The sequence below is a fragment of the Microtus oregoni genome, unplaced genomic scaffold (assembly GCF_018167655.1).
Source record: "Microtus oregoni isolate MIOR12 unplaced genomic scaffold, Mior012 000011F_ref0000422, whole genome shotgun sequence".
NCBI lineage: Eukaryota > Metazoa > Chordata > Mammalia > Rodentia > Cricetidae > Microtus > Microtus oregoni.
This window is the reverse complement of record NW_024543070.1, coordinates 18996851-19012854: the sequence shown is the minus strand read 5'-3', so window position 1 is coordinate 19012854 and position 16004 is coordinate 18996851. Positions and strand designations below refer to the sequence as shown.

Genomic DNA, 16004 nt, shown 5'->3' with positions numbered 1-16004 from the left:
TCCGGGGCCGCGCCCCGAGACTCACCTGAGCTGGGGGCCGTGACTCACCTGCCCTCCGCCCGCCTTCCCCGGCCGCGGGCTGTTCCCTGAGTCGCCGCCCCTCCTTCCCGTCGGGGGTCCGGCTCTACGCGTCCCGAGGCCATACGAGAAGGCCTTCAGGGGGTCCCGGCCTGGAGTCGCCGGGCTACCATCATTCCCCCGCCCCCCCCCTCCCCCGGAAAGCGCCGGGCCGGGACGAGCGGCGTGGAGGCCGCGGGAGGCGCCGGGAAGAGCGCGCGGAGGGAGGTGCCGGGAAGGGCAGGCGGGCGCGGCGCGGGGCGGGCCGGGGGCGGGGGCGCAGGGCGGCCCATTTCCTCCTGGGAGCCGGACGGGCGGGAGACAAAGCGGCGGCCGTCGGCTTGGCGCCTCAGGAGTCGTCCCGCGCTCGCCTCGCTCGCCGCAGGTAACTCTTCGTACCTTCCCTCGGGGCGCGCGCGGGGCCCCTGCTGGGCCGAGGGTCTCCTCAGGCCGGGGGTCCCGGGTGACGGTGCCCGCTCTGGGCGGCCGCCGCCCTGGGGAGCGTCGGGCCCGGCCGGCTTCCCGGAGCAGCCTGGGCCTGGGCGGGCGGAGCCCGACGCTCGGGAAGCGGAGCGAGCGGCGCGGCGCTTCCTCGGGAAACTTTTCTCCTTCGAGTTTCTCAACTTTGTTCCCTGAGCAGGGCGCGCGCTCGCTCGCGGGGCCGGCGTCGCGCCTCGGGCCGCCTCCCCCACTGAGAGGCGACGGTGGCGTGGCCCCGGCGGTCCGGCGGTGGGGTGTTTTAGGGACGCGATTCCCCGGAATTTTGCCGGCCGCTCCCCTTCCCCCTCCGGGGCCGGAGGTCGGGGGGAGCTGGCGTTCCAGCCCGACCCACGGAGTGTGGGAGTCGCCGCTTCCTGTTCTCTGCGCTCTTGTCCTCTAAGGTGCGCCACACCCGTGTAGACCTGTAGCTAGGAGGTTGTTAATCTGGACTTTAAGATCACTCAGCCGCCCTCGCTGCCTATCTGGACTGACATTCCTCTTAGTTTTCAGGGGTGGCGTTAGGGTCTTGTTGCTGACTTTGTGTTACCGAGACCGGGTCTTGCTAAATAGCCCAGGCTGGCCTGGAATGCTCGGGCATCCTGCCTTAGCTTCCCGAGGGCGGGCATTGCAGGCCTGCGATGTCAGTGCCCCGCCTTTCACTTGTAAAGGAACTTGTGCGTAGAACTTGGGAGAAAAATGTTGACTGGCTGCATCCATATCCTTGGATTGCAAGCAGTGGTCATTCCCAGTAATTCAGCGGTTGGCCCAAACTGACGGCTGATAGTCTTTATGTTCTTCGTCTTCATAACATTTTTATGTGTTTTGTATAGAATTCACAATAATTTATGATGTAAACTTATGCTCATATCACTGTATTGTATCTTTCCAATCGGCGTTCTTGAAAAGGAGATTGTGTGGTTAGCACTGATTTTTAAAGTGGATGTTACTTTAAGAAACGGAATTTATTTTGGTTTACGAAAGGATTGAGTGGGGAAATCATTCGTACCTCTGCTCAACTGTTTCTATGTCCTGACTCACTAAGTTAGAAAGTAGTTTTTAAAAATCCTCTTTTCTTTGAGGACCGGAAGCTTCTCTAGTGTCTTATCCTTTTTTTTCCCCCAGACTGGATTTCGCTATAAAGCCCAACCTAGCTTAAGCTTCTTGAGTGTTGGGATTCAGACAGGTGCCATACATGACACCTGTTTGGGACAAATTGTTTATAATGCAAACAACAGAAGCTTGTTGGGGGGGTGTTAGTACTTTTATGAGGAAAAGTCTGGGAGTTCTGGAAGGTGCCGGCTTTTGAACTGAAGTCATGTGACAGGAAAGGAGAGAAGCATAAAAGGGCATGTAAGTGTTGGGGAATCGTTTTTTCCCCTCTTTACTTTGATCCTCTCCCTTCCCTGCATATGATTGTATCCTGAGTACATTGGTTTTCATCACCACTTAGTTATGTGGTACCACCTCCATTCCCCTCAGAAAATTTTATATATTGATCAGAGATGAGGGGTGTCTTTTCCCCAGTTGGGAATCACCACCTTGTGCCCCCCTCCCTTGTGGGATTGGGAAAACAAACCTAGAGACTGTGCACACTAGTCAGATGATCTACCATTGAGCTGCATACCCCTACCTCTGCTATCAACCTTAGTCGCTAACATCCAGCTCCTTATTTTGAGCGTAGATGTCTCTTCCTGAGCCACATGGGCCTACTTGTATATTCCACGGCTTCTCAAATTAATCATATATGAAGTGAGACTTAATTCAGTGATGGAGATCTAACCCAGATGTGGAGAGCCAGAGTAACTGGTACAAACGGTCTTGAATTTTTTTAAGGAAGTCAGATTAGTGACAGCACGGAGTCCTGCTTGTTGAAGGTGACGATGTAAGTGTAGTGGCCAAAACCTAGAAAGGAATAAAGGAATAGGGTCCTTAACAGGTATAAATGGCCTGACCATTGGCACAGTGCTGGGAAGCCTAGAGGTTTAGAGGCATCTTTGTATTGAGTATTGAAGTAGGGAGGTCTCGTGTAAGGTCGTCGGGGAAGGCAAAGGCCAGGTTACACATGGCTGTGTTTAGATTTTATTCTAAAGCTGTAAGAAGCCATTGTAGGGCCTTTCATGACCTGAGCAACTTTTTATTTCTTGTTGGTGCTTAGAGAAAATTTGAATTTGCGTGTGTCTAAAAGCAGGGAGTTGAGTGAGGAAGGTCATGTGAGTAAAGGGGATCAGGGTGAATGGAGCTGTGTTTTGGAAAGGACCCATCTTTGGTTTGGAGGTGGAGTCCAGGCGGTCTTGGTAAAATTGTTTTTTAAGTACTGAAATCTTGGTCATGTTCAAGGTCTAGCATTTCATTTCTAGTAGCAAACTTTGTGCTGTGTTTTCTTAGTAACTTTGGTTTGTTTAGTACCTTGTTGATATCCCTGTTTGCTATCTCTGTTTGCAAGTGAGCCTTGTAAACCTCTTTGGGGCATGGCTCATACCCTAACCTTTGGTTTGGTACCTGGCTAAGAAGGCAAATTAGATGCTGTATTGAATGAAGAAGGAAAAGATCTTTCTGGCATCTACTTATTTATGGTGGTAAATGACAACAGGTGAGGGAGCTCATTACAGTCAAATTGTTTTCGGCAACTTGAACTTTGTTCAGCTTTTATTTCCTACCCAAATCTCATGAGTGACAGAACCCTCTCTACAGTGCTTCGTTTACCTGCCTTCTCGTCCCATTCTTTGCTTCCACTCCAGTTTTAGACTGTTTCTGAGTGGAGGACCCCTCAGTAGTATCTGAGTAAGCTGTTCAGTTGCTTGTCATTTGTTTTATTTAGCAAAGGCTCTTGATTGAATTTAATGATTCTCCTGCCTCATTTTCTCGAATGCTGGGATTACAAGTGTGCACTACCATACTCGACTTTGCCTTCCTTTTATTCCCCCTGTGGTTTTCTTTTGGAACCATGTTGCTTTTCTTGTTTGCCCCGCCCCCCACCCGGGTTTCTCTGTGGCTTTGGAGCCTGTCCTGGAACTAGTTCTGTAGACCAGGCTGGTCTCGAACTCACAGAGATCTGCCTGCCTCTGCCTCCCGAGTGCTGGGATTAAAGGCGCGCGCCACCATCGCCCGGCCCGTGTTGCTTTTCTTAACCACCTGTTTTTTTTTTTTTTTTTTTTAAACTCCCTGGATTTTCTCTTGGTGCTCAGTGCTTTCTTTGGTCTCTTGTACTAAATATTTTCTTCTTTTTTTCCCCCCTTCCTTTTTATTTAGTTTTTCAAGACAGGGTTCCTCTGTATAACAGTCCTAGCTGTCCTGGAACTAGCTCCTATAGACCAGGCTGGCCTTGAACTTAAAGAGATCTGCCAGTCTCTGTCTCCTGAGTTCTGGGATTAAAGGTGTGCACCACTACTACCCAGCTGGTAAACATTTTCTGTGGATGATTTCCTCCAATCTGTCACTTCTTGGAAGTGGGGAAAGAGGGTCTAGGTTTTATCTTATTTTTTTGAGAGGGTCTCTCTATGTAGTTCTGTCTGTCTTGAGACTCTCTAAGTAGACCAGGCTGGCCTCAAACACACAGAGACCCACCTGCTTATGCCTCCTAGTGCCAGCACCAGAGGTGTGCACCACCACTCCTGGCTTAAGGCTTAATCTTTAATAGTAAGCCTTTTGAAATCGAAGTACCATTAGAGAAAAATGTTCAAATCGTAATTGTCATTGTTCATGAATTCATACAAACTGAACACCATGTACATTCACTAAGGAGCAACAAACTGTTAACACCCCAGGAATTCCCACTAGTAGTTGACTTTATTTGCCCTTCTGCTTCTTTGTTTATTTTGAAACCAGGTCATACTGTGCTGCTAAGAGTGATTGAGCCCTTTTTTTTTTTTTTTTTTTTTTAATTTTTCAAGACAGGGTTTCTCTGTAGCTTTGGAGCCTGTCCTGGAAACTCTCTCTTGTAGACCAGGCTGGCCTCGAACTCAAAGAGATCCATCTGCCTCTGTCTCTGCCTCTTGAATGCTGGAATTAAAGGTGTGTGCCATCACTGCCAGGCTGTGACTGAGCTCTTAAAGTTCCTAAAATAAAAAAGCCATTTAAAAAAGTACACACATTTTAATGGTGCGGTGGCACACACCTTTAATCCTAGCACTTGGGAGGCAGAGGCAGGTGGATATCTGAGTTTGAGGCCAGCCTAGTCTACGGAGTGAGTTCCAAGATAGCCAGGGCTACACAGAGAAACCCCAGCTCCCCCTCAGTAAAGAAAAGCACATTTTAGTATGTTGTGTTTGTGTGCACAAGTGTGGTCGGAGGACAGCCTGGAGAAGTTGATTCTCTTCTTCCATTATGTGGGTCCCAGTGATCCAGCTGAGGTTGTTTGCCTTGGTGGCAGGGCCTTGATCTGCTGAGCCATCCTGGCAGCCCACAGTTTGCACCTTACTTTTGAAACGTAATGCTATGTGATTGTACTGGTTAGTCTCATGGTGGGATTCAAGATCTTCTAAATTCTAGCATTTTACTTAAAATGTAGACCAATTTCTTTTCATTAATCTTTTTTTTTTTTCCAGGATGGAGGCTGATGTAGTTAGTGGCTCATATTGCATAGGCAGCAGAATTGAATTCAAAGACAGCCTGATGTACATAGGGAGTTCCGGGCCTGTTAAGGGTATACAGTGAGATTGTGTCTCAGAACAAATATTTCAATTAAATTTACGAATTCACACATGTGAACACACACACACACACACACACACACACACACACACACACAGAGAGAGAGAGAGAAAGAGAGAGAGAGAGAGAGAGAGAGAGAGAGGTTTTTGTGAATTGGTTCTTTCCTTCTACCAGGTGGCTCCTGGGGAATCTAACTCAGGTTGTTTGTCTTGTTAGTAAGTGGAGTAACTGCTTTTACCCAATGAACCCTTTTGGGAGCCTTTAATTTTTTTTTTTTTTTTGAGACAGTCTCATGTAGCCCAGAATGTTTTCACCTTGTTATGTACCTGCGGATGACCTTGAGCTTCTGAAACTCTGGTCTCCACAACCTGAGTGCTGGGATTACAGGATCCATCACCAGATTTATGTGGTATTGGGGGTCAGACCCAGGGCCTCTTGCATGCTAGACAATCACCTACTGCCAGATTGATTTTTTCTGTGGTGAATTGTTCCCTGTCCTTTGTATTTTACCCTGGGTCTTTCGCAGTTTTGTTGAAATACTTTATAATAAATGCTTTTATACCCCCTCCAAAAGCTGAATAACACCGCCCCCACTCTTGGAGAAAGAATCCAAAAATCCTAAAATTTGTACTGATAAATGATAGTGTATTATCCTAGCCTTTGTTTACTTTAGAATTTTTATTATTTATTTATCTACCTATTTATCTATTTATTTTTGGTGTTTTGAAGCAGTGTTTCTTTATGTTACAGTCCTGACTGTCCTGGAACTCACTTTGTAGATCAGGCTGGCCTCGAACTCACTGAGATAGTCTTGCCTCTGCTTTCCAAGTGCTGGGATTAAAGGTGTGTGCCACAAACTCCTGTCTACTTCAGAATTTTTATTTTATATGTATGTGTGTGCACCTGACCGTATATCTGTGTATCATATGTGTGCAGGGTCCGTAGGAAGGTCAGAACAGGTGTTTGATCTTCCGGAATGAGAGTTACACAGTTGTGAGAACCACCATATGGGTACAGGGAACCGCTTTTGTTTTTTGTAGTAAGATGTGTACAACAAAATTCACTATTTAAACCATTGTGTGTGTGTGCTCATTGACTTTAAGTAATTGCATGTTATTATGCAGTCTTTTGTCTCTAGAACTATTTTCATCTGTCCAAGGTGAATTTTGTACTCTGTAGCTTTTCATTCACCTCCCTCTCGGCCTTGGGCCTTGGCAGCTAGCTACCTGCTCTAGCTGTCTGTCTGCCTGCCCGCCCGCCCGCCCGCCCGCCCGCCCGCCCATCCATCCATCCATCCATCCATCCATCCATCTATCGCAGTTAGCCATTCTTTGAATTTGACTTTCTTTTTTTTTTGGTGGACCTTCTCTTTTCCTCGTTTTCTTTCTTTCAGTTAAGTTTTAAAATTGTATGTTTTGCTGCATGGATGTCTGTGCCCCATGTATGTCCATGGGACCAGAGGAGGGTGTTGGATTTCTGTTGGAGAACAAAGGTCCTTGTGCTCACAGATAGCACCAGGGAAACCAGGAATGTTAAACAGTAAGGGTTGTCTTTTAAAAGGAAAAAGATATTTTCAGCCTGGAATGCTGGGAATGCTGGCTACTATCTTAGGAGATCCTTGTGTTATCTGTATGGCCAGGGCCTCCCCCAAGCACCCGCAACCTAAACTAGAGATATTTAATAGTCTAGGTGACTTTTGTGTTACCAATATGACCAGAGGCACCCCTAAGTTCCCACAACCAGGATCGGAACCTCTGTGTTGTCCGTATGACCATGACCACACAAGACCCTCCTCTAACTCCTTAGGATAACGTGTTAGCCCATTTTGAACCCATCTTAATGGAAGAAGTGACAAGTACTTTAAGAGTTTTGATGTAATTATGCCTCCTTGTGCACAAGGGATTGTGTTACACCAAGAAACTTTTATTCCACATTGTACTGTACTTAAATATGCCTACAATAAACACCTGGTGTTAGACTCTAGAAGTTTGAACCAACCAGCTATTGAGTTGTGTTGAACCGGATTTCCTCCTCATCTTTTTTCTTCTTTTAATTTATTCTTATGTGCAATGGTGTTTTGCCTGCATGCATGTCTATGTGAGGGTGTCAGATCTTGGAGTTACAGACAGTTGTGAGCTGCCATGTGGGTGCTGGGGATTGAACTCAGGACCTCTGGAAGAGCAGTCAGTGCTCTTAACTGCTGAGCCATCTCTCCAGCCCACCTGGATTTCCTTCCATGTGGATTGTTAGTTTGTTGGCTCTGGGGTCGCAGAAAACCCTAGAGGTTGCCTGGAACTGGCAGAGTTAAAGATCTCTGTGAGCTACCATGTAGATGTGGGGAACTGGACACCTTCCAGGCCAGAGCAGCACCACTGATCAAATCCCTAGCCTGGACTTTAAAATGAAGTTTTTTTTGATGATATGCTTGAACATGTAGTTTTTATGTATTCTTTTGTTGTTGTTGTTTGTTTTTTGAGACAGGGTCTCTGTATTTCTGGCTTTCCTGGAATGCCTTATGTAGATCAGGCTGGTGCTCACTATCAGGTATCTACCTGCTTATACCTCCTCAGTGCTAAAGAATATATATATTGTGCAGGTTAATCCCTTATCGGCAAAGTGATTTATAAATACTCTCTGGTTGTCCTTTTACTTTCTGTTGATTGTGCTTCTTTGTTACAAAGTTTATAATTTTGATGATGTATGAAGTGTGTTTTTGTTTCCTTTACTTTTGATGTCATATCTAAGAAATCATGAAATCCAAAGACTGTTTCCTTGGAGGTTTTCTTTCCACCCCTCTCAGCTAAATGGTGAGGGAAGAAATTATGTTATTCTAGCCACTTTACCTCTACTCAGTGAGCCCTGAAGTTTAAAAATGTAATTGCCATTCCTGTCCTTTTATTTTGAGACTGTTTCTCTAACTCAGGCTGGCCTCAAACTCAATAACTATTCTACTGCCTCAGTTTCCCAAGTGCTTACATAAGCATGAACCCACCATACCTGGTTGAATAATAGAGTTTTTGTTTTGTTTTGTTTTTATCTTTTGATTTTTCGAGACAGGGTTTCTCTGTGTAACAGTTCTAGTTGTCCTGGAACTGGCTTTTGTAGACCAGGCTGGCCCCAGACTCACAGAGATCTGCCTGCCTCTGCCTCTCAAGTGCTGGGATTAAAGGTGTTTGCTACCAGTGCCCAGTGAATAATATAATTTTTAAAATTTATTTTACTTGGACTGGAGAAATAGATGACTCAGAGGTTAAGAGCACTTCCAGAGGTCCTGAGTTCAATTTCCAGCAACCACATGGTGGCTCACAACTATCTGTAATGAGATCTGGTGCCCTCTTCTGGCCTGCAAGTATATATGCAAGCAGAACACTGTATATGTAATAAATAAATTTAAAAAATTATTTTACTTGTGTGTATGTGTGTGAGTGTATGCACATTTATGTGTGTGTGTAGGTGCTCACAGAGGGTGTCTAATCCCTTGGAGCTGGAGTTACCAGGTATTTGTGAATTGCCCAATGTGGGTGCTGGGATCTGAATTCTGGTCCTCAATGATTGAATAGCAAGCGCTCTTAACTACTGAGCTGTTTTTTTTTTTTAAATATTTATTTATTTATTATGTATACAATATTCTGTCTGTGTGTATGTCTACAGGCCAGAAGAGGGCACCAGACCTCATTCCAGATGGTTGTGAGCCACCATGTGGTTGCTGGGAATTGAACTCAGGACCTTTGGAAGAGCAGGCAATGCTCTTAACCACTGAGCCATCTCTCCAGCCCCTGAGCTGTTTTTTGCAGCCCATTAGTTTATAGTTCTTATAAGGGTAAACTAAACAATGGAGTTAGGATTTAGTGATGTGGTATTTCTTTTTGCTAATTTGTCATCGATTATATATCTGTACCTGATGAGTTATGATAGCATGCTCTTTGGAGTTCTTAATCTTATGAGACTTGGCCTTACAGTGAACTTTGTCATCTGTCTAATTAGTAAGATGATTTATACAGAGTGTTTATTTTAACTACTAATGTGATAAAAATGCTAATATAGTCTTTCCGTTATGAAGTGCTGGACAAGCTGTATTTTTATCTATATTAAGTGGCTTTTCTTTGGGGTGAATCAGTTGTTGGGGTTTTTTTTTTTTTGTTTGTTTGTTTTGAGAAAGGGTTTCTCTGTAGCTTTGGAGCCTGTCCTGGAACTAGCTCTTGTAGACCAGGCTGACCTAGAACTCAAAGAGATCCGCCTGCCTGTGCCTCCTGAGTGCTGGGATTAAAGGCCACCACTGCCGCCAACTGTGAATCAAATTTATCATTTAAATAATTACCGTGCTGCTAACTTGCTTTTATTTAGATAATGATAGTAAAAATCGCTTAGCGGCTGTGCTAGATGGTAAAGTCCTTCAAGTCAGTGTGTTATTTTCATCTTTCTGCTTCCTGTGTACCAGACTTGTTTCTTTGTACGCAGTAGGTACTATTCACTAAATGCTAGGTTACTGGCCCAGGAGACAAATGGTTGCTTTCCTTTTAAATAAAGATGTACCCTCCCCTTTTGAAGACAAGTCTCACTGTGCAGTTCAGGCTGGCCTTGAACTCATGATCCTCCTATCTCAACCTTCCCAGTGAATATTAGAGTGCTAGGGATTATAGTCATTGTTACCATGCTCTCAATCCCACCAACTGGGGACTAACATATTCAATCCATTTGTAAAAGTAACACTGAGGATCAAGAAGCACCATGATAACATTCTGATCTTAAATGGTTGCTTTTACATATTAAAACCCCATCTCCCAGAAGAGAATAAAGAGAAAAATTAAGTGGGAGGGGAGAAAGGTTCATTACATTTGGGGAGGAATTATACTTAGCTGTAGAACTAGCATTAGCGGAAGTGTAGTAGTGGATGCCCTTCTGTTTCTCTGTCTCCCTGATTAGAAAGAAGCAGTAATTAGCAACAAGAATGCAGTTCCCAGTTTCTGGAGGGCAAGGACCCTTATTTGTCCACCTGGCAAGCTGTTCCTATAACATGTGCTGGACTAGGGAGATAGAGAGTTGCTGCTAAGCGAAGCAAGTTGAATTTATCCAATTTGCATATGGTCCAAGCCTTTACCTGGAAGTTTCAGGACTTTTTCTTCCTCTCTGAGACAGGGTTTGTCTGTGTACGCCTGACTATTCTGAACTCAGTCTACCTGCCCTGCCTCCTGAGTGTCGGGATTCAGGGAATGTGGGACCACATCTGGCTCTAGGATTTTTATTTACTTAAATTAATTAGTTTTTTTTTTTTTTTGAATTTTCGAGACAGGGTTTTTCAGTAGCTATGGAGCCAGTCCTAAAACTTGCTCTGCAGACCAGACCGCCTTGAATTCACAGAGATCTGCTTGCTTCCTGAGTGCTGGGATTAAAGGCATGAGTGGTACTGTACCACCACCACCCAGTTGACTCTAGGACTTTTAATACTAACGCATTAGAAAGTAGTTAAACTAGATAGATTTCTACCAGTATAGTTATCCAGGCGGTAGGATTATTGGTATTTCCTGGGATGCTGTCTTCCTAACACTTCTTCCAGAATTCCCTGTTAGGGTTGAGTATTATATTGTGTGTGTGTACCACATTGTGTGTGTGTGTAGTATGTATGCATGTATGATATGTGTAGAAGTGCAGGTGTGTGTGTGTGTAGTATGTATGCATGTATGATATGTGTAGAAGTGCAGGTGTGTGTGTAGTATGTATGCATATATGATATGTGTAGAAGTGCAGGTGTGTGTGTGTAGTATGTATGCATGTATGATATGTGTAGAAGTGCAGGTGTGTGTATGTGTGTATTTGGCCAGAGGACAGCTTTTGGGAGTTGTTTCTTGTTTTACACCCTTGTTTTGAGGGAGGTGCTCTCTTTTTAAAAATTTAAAACAATTAAAATATTTTTTTTTAATATTTATTTATTTACTTGTTATGTATACAGTGTTCTGTCTGCCTGTATGCCTGCAGGCCAGAAGAGGGCACCAGACCTCATTACAGATGGTTGTGAGCCACCATGTGGTTGCCGGGAATTGAACTCAGGACCTTTGGAAGAGCAGGCAATGCTCTTAACCGCTGAGCCATCTCTCCAGCCCCAATTAAAATATTTTTTGGCGTATGTGCATGGATACATGCATACCATGAGTGTGGAGGTCAGAGGACAAATTGTGGGGATCTATTTTATCTCTACAGAGTGTGGGTTCTGAGAATTAAACTCAAAAATCAGGCTTTGTGGCAGTTGGCTTTACCCAGTTAACCATCTAGCTGGCCCTCTCCTGTTTTTGCTGTTGTGCTTAATACTCTAGGGTAGCTGTCCTGGAGCTGTGGGTCTGTGATTCCACTTCCATCAGTCTATAGGACTGCTGATGTTACAGATACACCTCACCAGTTCAACTTGGAATAATTTTCTTTCTTTTACTTTTCCCTCCCTCCTTCCCTCCCTCCCTCCCTCCCTCCCTCCCTCCTTCCCTCCCTCCTTTCTATCTCTCTCTCTTTTAGCAGTCTGAAAGTTGTATATGAGATGCCTCTACTGCATCTTCTCAGCCGTTTCTTCCTTGTGTGCAGTTGCCCTTCTCTTTTCCTACTGTCGAGACTTGATTTTCCTTTCTAGGATCTTTTTGTGGTCTTTGTCCAGCGTTCGCCTGGTGATAACCACCTTGCTGTGGTAGATGCCCACAGGGACTGTTGTGCTATTAGCCTTTTCTCTCTGCACTCGTTCAGTATAGATGACATATTTCTTCCAGTACACTTGGACCACTTTGCCAATCTGCTGGTCTTGGTAGTGTCCTGGGACAACCTGAACTTCATCATCCTTTCGAATGGGTGCAGATTGAACATTGTACTTCTGTCTCAGCTCTTTAGAAAGAACGGTGGTGGTGCTACCTTTAATCCCAGCACTCGTGAGGCAGAGGCAGGCACCTCTGTGAGTTCAAGGCCAGCCTGTTCTGTAGAGTGAGTTCCAGGACAGCCAGGGCAACACAGAGAAACCCTGTCTCAGAAAACCAAGGGAGGGGATGCCAGGGGGAGGCGGGAAGAAGAGTGGAATTGTGGCATTTACTATAACTTTTATTTTTGGGATTAAAATTTATTTTTTAGTTTTATTTACTTTATGTGTATGAATGTTTTGCCTGCATGTATGTATGTGTACCATGTGTTCCTGGTACCATCAGAGGACAGAAAAGAGGGAGTCGGATCCTCTGGATTGGAGTTACAGATGGTTGTAAGTTGCCATGTGATTGCTGGGAATTGAACCCAATCCTTCTGTAAGAGCAACAAGTACTCTAAACCACTGAGCCAAACAGCACCCCGATTTTAAAAAAAGACTGAAAATATGGTACAAATTATTTAATTTATTGTTAGTATTTTATAATGATTAATCCAGTTTTTATTTTTATTTTATGTGTATTGGTGTTCTACCTGCATGTATGTCTGTATGAGGGTGTCAGATCTTGAAGTTACAAACAGTTGTGAACTATCATTTGTGGGTGCTGGGAATTGAGCCTGGATCCTCTGGAAGATCAGCTAGTGCTCTTAACGGCTGAGCCATCTCTCTAGCCCCCAATTTTATTTATTTATTTATTTATTTATTTATTTATTTATTTTTTGATTTTCGAGACAGGGTTTCTCTAGCTTTTTTTGGTTCCTGTCCTGGAACTAGCTCTGTAGACCAGGCTGGCCTCGAACTCACAGAGATCCACCTGCCTCTGCCTCCGAGTGCTGGGATTAAAGGCGTGCGCCACCACCGCCCGGCTCCCCAATTTAATGTTAGTGTTATAATTTATCTCATTTCTGAATTGCTAATTTAAAGGCTAATTCTTTTCTGGATTACCTAATTTTGATTTCCTTCTACTATACAAAGCTGTGGGTTTTCCTTGTCATTTTCTGATTCTGTTGTTAAATATTGACAAAATAAGTGGAATATCCAGTCATGAAAATGTTTTTTTTTTTTTTTTTTTTTATGAAAATGTTTTAATTGTTACCGTTTGTTATTAGTATTTGATATCAGAATTGAAGATTTGAGTTGGAAGCCTGAGACAGATTAGGTTATAGAGTCCTGCATTGGTTTATGAGCAAGACTAAGCTGCTGACTGTTCTTGAAGTTGGAAGTGCTGTCCTAACTCAGGAAACACATGCAGTATGGCCTATTTTTACAGACACGAAGGAAAGGAACCTTTGTGAATAGTGCATTTGCCTGTGCAGTTAGCTTTAATACACACTTTCTTTTCTAGTAAAGACACATTGTTACCATTTACTCATACTATGTTAAATATTTCATTATATTATACATTTCATTATTAATCCGGGCCCTTAATCACAGTTTATAAAATAGGATAGAGTGAATGAGCCAGAGGCTGAAAAGCAGAGCCGGGAGGCAGTGTTTGTGGGATTTCTATTCCTGGGGATCTCTACCTTGACAAAGGTTTCCTATAATCATGTGTTCCCTTTTCTTAGCTTCATTGATCTGGGGGGTCATTTGGTTCTCAGAAAAGCTTTTTACTGGCTTTGAAGTGTATCTTTAAAAACCTGTCATTTTACAGAGTCCTGGTCAAATGAAATGTGAGCTTGATCCCTTGGGAAGGGGCAAAATCCAAGGAAAAGGGAAGATGGTAACCTTGAAAAAATTTAAGCTTATTTTAGACTAGTGAGATAAAGCTGTTTTTCTCGGAAGTGTTACTAAGTGTAAGGAAGTGTTATTCTGGATGTCAGTAATATTGGGAGGGTTTCACTTACATGCAGCACCTTCATCAAAAACCTGCCAGTGAGCAAGATGCTAGAGAGATGTTATGTTTCCTAGCTAATGAGATTAGCTCTAATAAATATCAGTGATAGATAGAAGTTGCAATCTGTGTCTGTTTTTGCTAATCTTATTTCTCATTTCTTTTTGCATGTCAGTATCGCAAAATGAAAACTAAAATAGTTTTGAATCAATTCGGTTAAACATAGAAGATTGCAAGCATGTGTCCCTGCTCCTCTTTAGAGTGTTATTTTAGTTGAGTCAGAAAAGGGCCAGAGAGATGGCTTCTCTGGAATGCACCTGCCTCTAGGTAGGACACCCTAAACCCCGGAAACCACAGGGTGGAAGGGAGAGAACCAGAGTTGTTCTCTGACCTTCACTCCTCTGTATATAAATGTTAACTAGGATTCTCTTCAAAAATAACTTTTTGTTTGGTTTTTCGAGACAGGGTTTCTCTGTAGCTTTGAAGCCTGTCCTGGAACTAGCTCTTGTAGACCAGGCTGGCCTTGCAGTGCTGGGATTAAAGACATGCACAACCACCTCCAGGTTTCTTTTTAAAGTGATGGTTTGCTGATTGTGTTGACACACACCTGTAGTCCTCTTTTCACTTGGGTAGGAGACTGAGGCAGGGAGATTGCCTTTTTTTTTTTTTTGGTTTTTCGAGACAGGGTTTCTCTGTGGCTTTGGAGCCTGTCCTGGAACTAGCTCTGTAGACCAGGCTGGTCTCGAACTCACAGAGATCCGCCTGCCTCTGCCTCCCGAGTGCTGGGATTAAAGGCGTGCGCCACCACCGCCCGGCGAGATTGCCTTTTTTTGAGCCCACAGCAGGGCTTAATGGCAAGATTTTGTCTTAACCGAGATCTATGTGTGTTCACAGTGGTTCTTTCTTTCTTTCTTTTTTTTTTTTTTTTTTTAAATAGTGCCTTGTGGCCACTTCTGTGAAACCTGGAGAAGTAGAGCTAACCCTTCCTGTGAGGTAGAGAGTGGATGTAGCTGAGTCTTGAAAGAAGATGAGTAACTTTTCAGCTGAAAAAAATATGAAGTTCTCTTGGCAGAAGAAAAGTAAATGGAACGCTCTGGAGGCCCATGTTTTCATGGGGCGGAGACTTGGAAGGCCACCAGGCTTGTGCAGGTGAAGTTAGCTAAGTGAGGCTTTGGCTTTATCCTGTTTGTTCTTCTCAGAGAGGAGTGACCCAATGATAGTGATAACTAGAAGTGCTTGGAGAATAGCTGGGGTGTAGATTCATCGGTAACAAACCTTCCACACACACTTTTTATATCAGTTCTGGGAAAGGAGCCCAGGGCTCAGCTAGTGCTAGGCAAGTGTGACACTACTGGCTCACTCACATTCTCCAGATCAGAGATAAGACTTAGGGGCTAGAACCTTCAGAACAGTGTATATTGTATCAGTAGGAGGGTTATGCAGTCAGTGTTGACTAATGTAGGAATTAGGAGGGAGAAAGGGAAGGGAAAAGAACCTAGAGTCTCCTTGTAGGACCTGGTTGGTGAGGTTTGGTCCACAGTGATGGGGAGGCCATAGGAGTTGGTAGGGGTAGGATTGTGAGGGAGGTGGTGCTGGTGACTGTGAAATTTGAAGAATTCAGCTCTGTAGTTAGGTGCTTGGAGAAATCCTGTAGACTTGTAGGAACATGACTTTAAGGACATTTTCTACTTTTACTTAATGGAAAAAACAGGATTTGTGTGTACTATATAGTTATACTCTGGAGTGTCCTTCAAAGGTCCAAGTGCGTGGGTGTGGTTGTACGTGCCTTTAATCTCAGCACTCAGGAGGCAAAGGTAGGTAAATAGATCTCTTGAGGGCTAGCTAGTTCAGCCAGGGCTACCCAGAGTAACCTGATAGAAGAAGGTTTAGAACAGTGATTCTCAACCTTCCTAATGCTGTGACCCTTTAATACAGTTCCTCATGTTGCGGTGACCCCAACCATAAAATTATTTCATCACCATTTCATGGCTGTAATTTTGTTACTATGTATGTAAATTTGTTACTATGAATCATAATATAAATAGTTTTGTGGATAGAGGCTTGCAACCTACGGGTTAGGTCAAAAACCATTGCTTT

At 44.0% G+C, this 16004-nt stretch overlaps 1 protein-coding gene across 1 annotated transcript in view; it reads left to right on the top strand.

The window, feature by feature from the left end:
* The first annotated feature begins 322 nt into the window (after positions 1-322).
* LOC121453178 (catenin alpha-1) overlaps positions 323-16004 on the top strand; it is a 135445-nt gene continuing 119763 nt past the window's right edge. Inside the window, exon 1 of the mRNA XM_041659708.1 lies at positions 323-442. The gene's annotated coding sequence lies outside the window, so the exon portion shown is untranslated. The remainder of the gene's footprint in view (positions 443-16004) is intronic.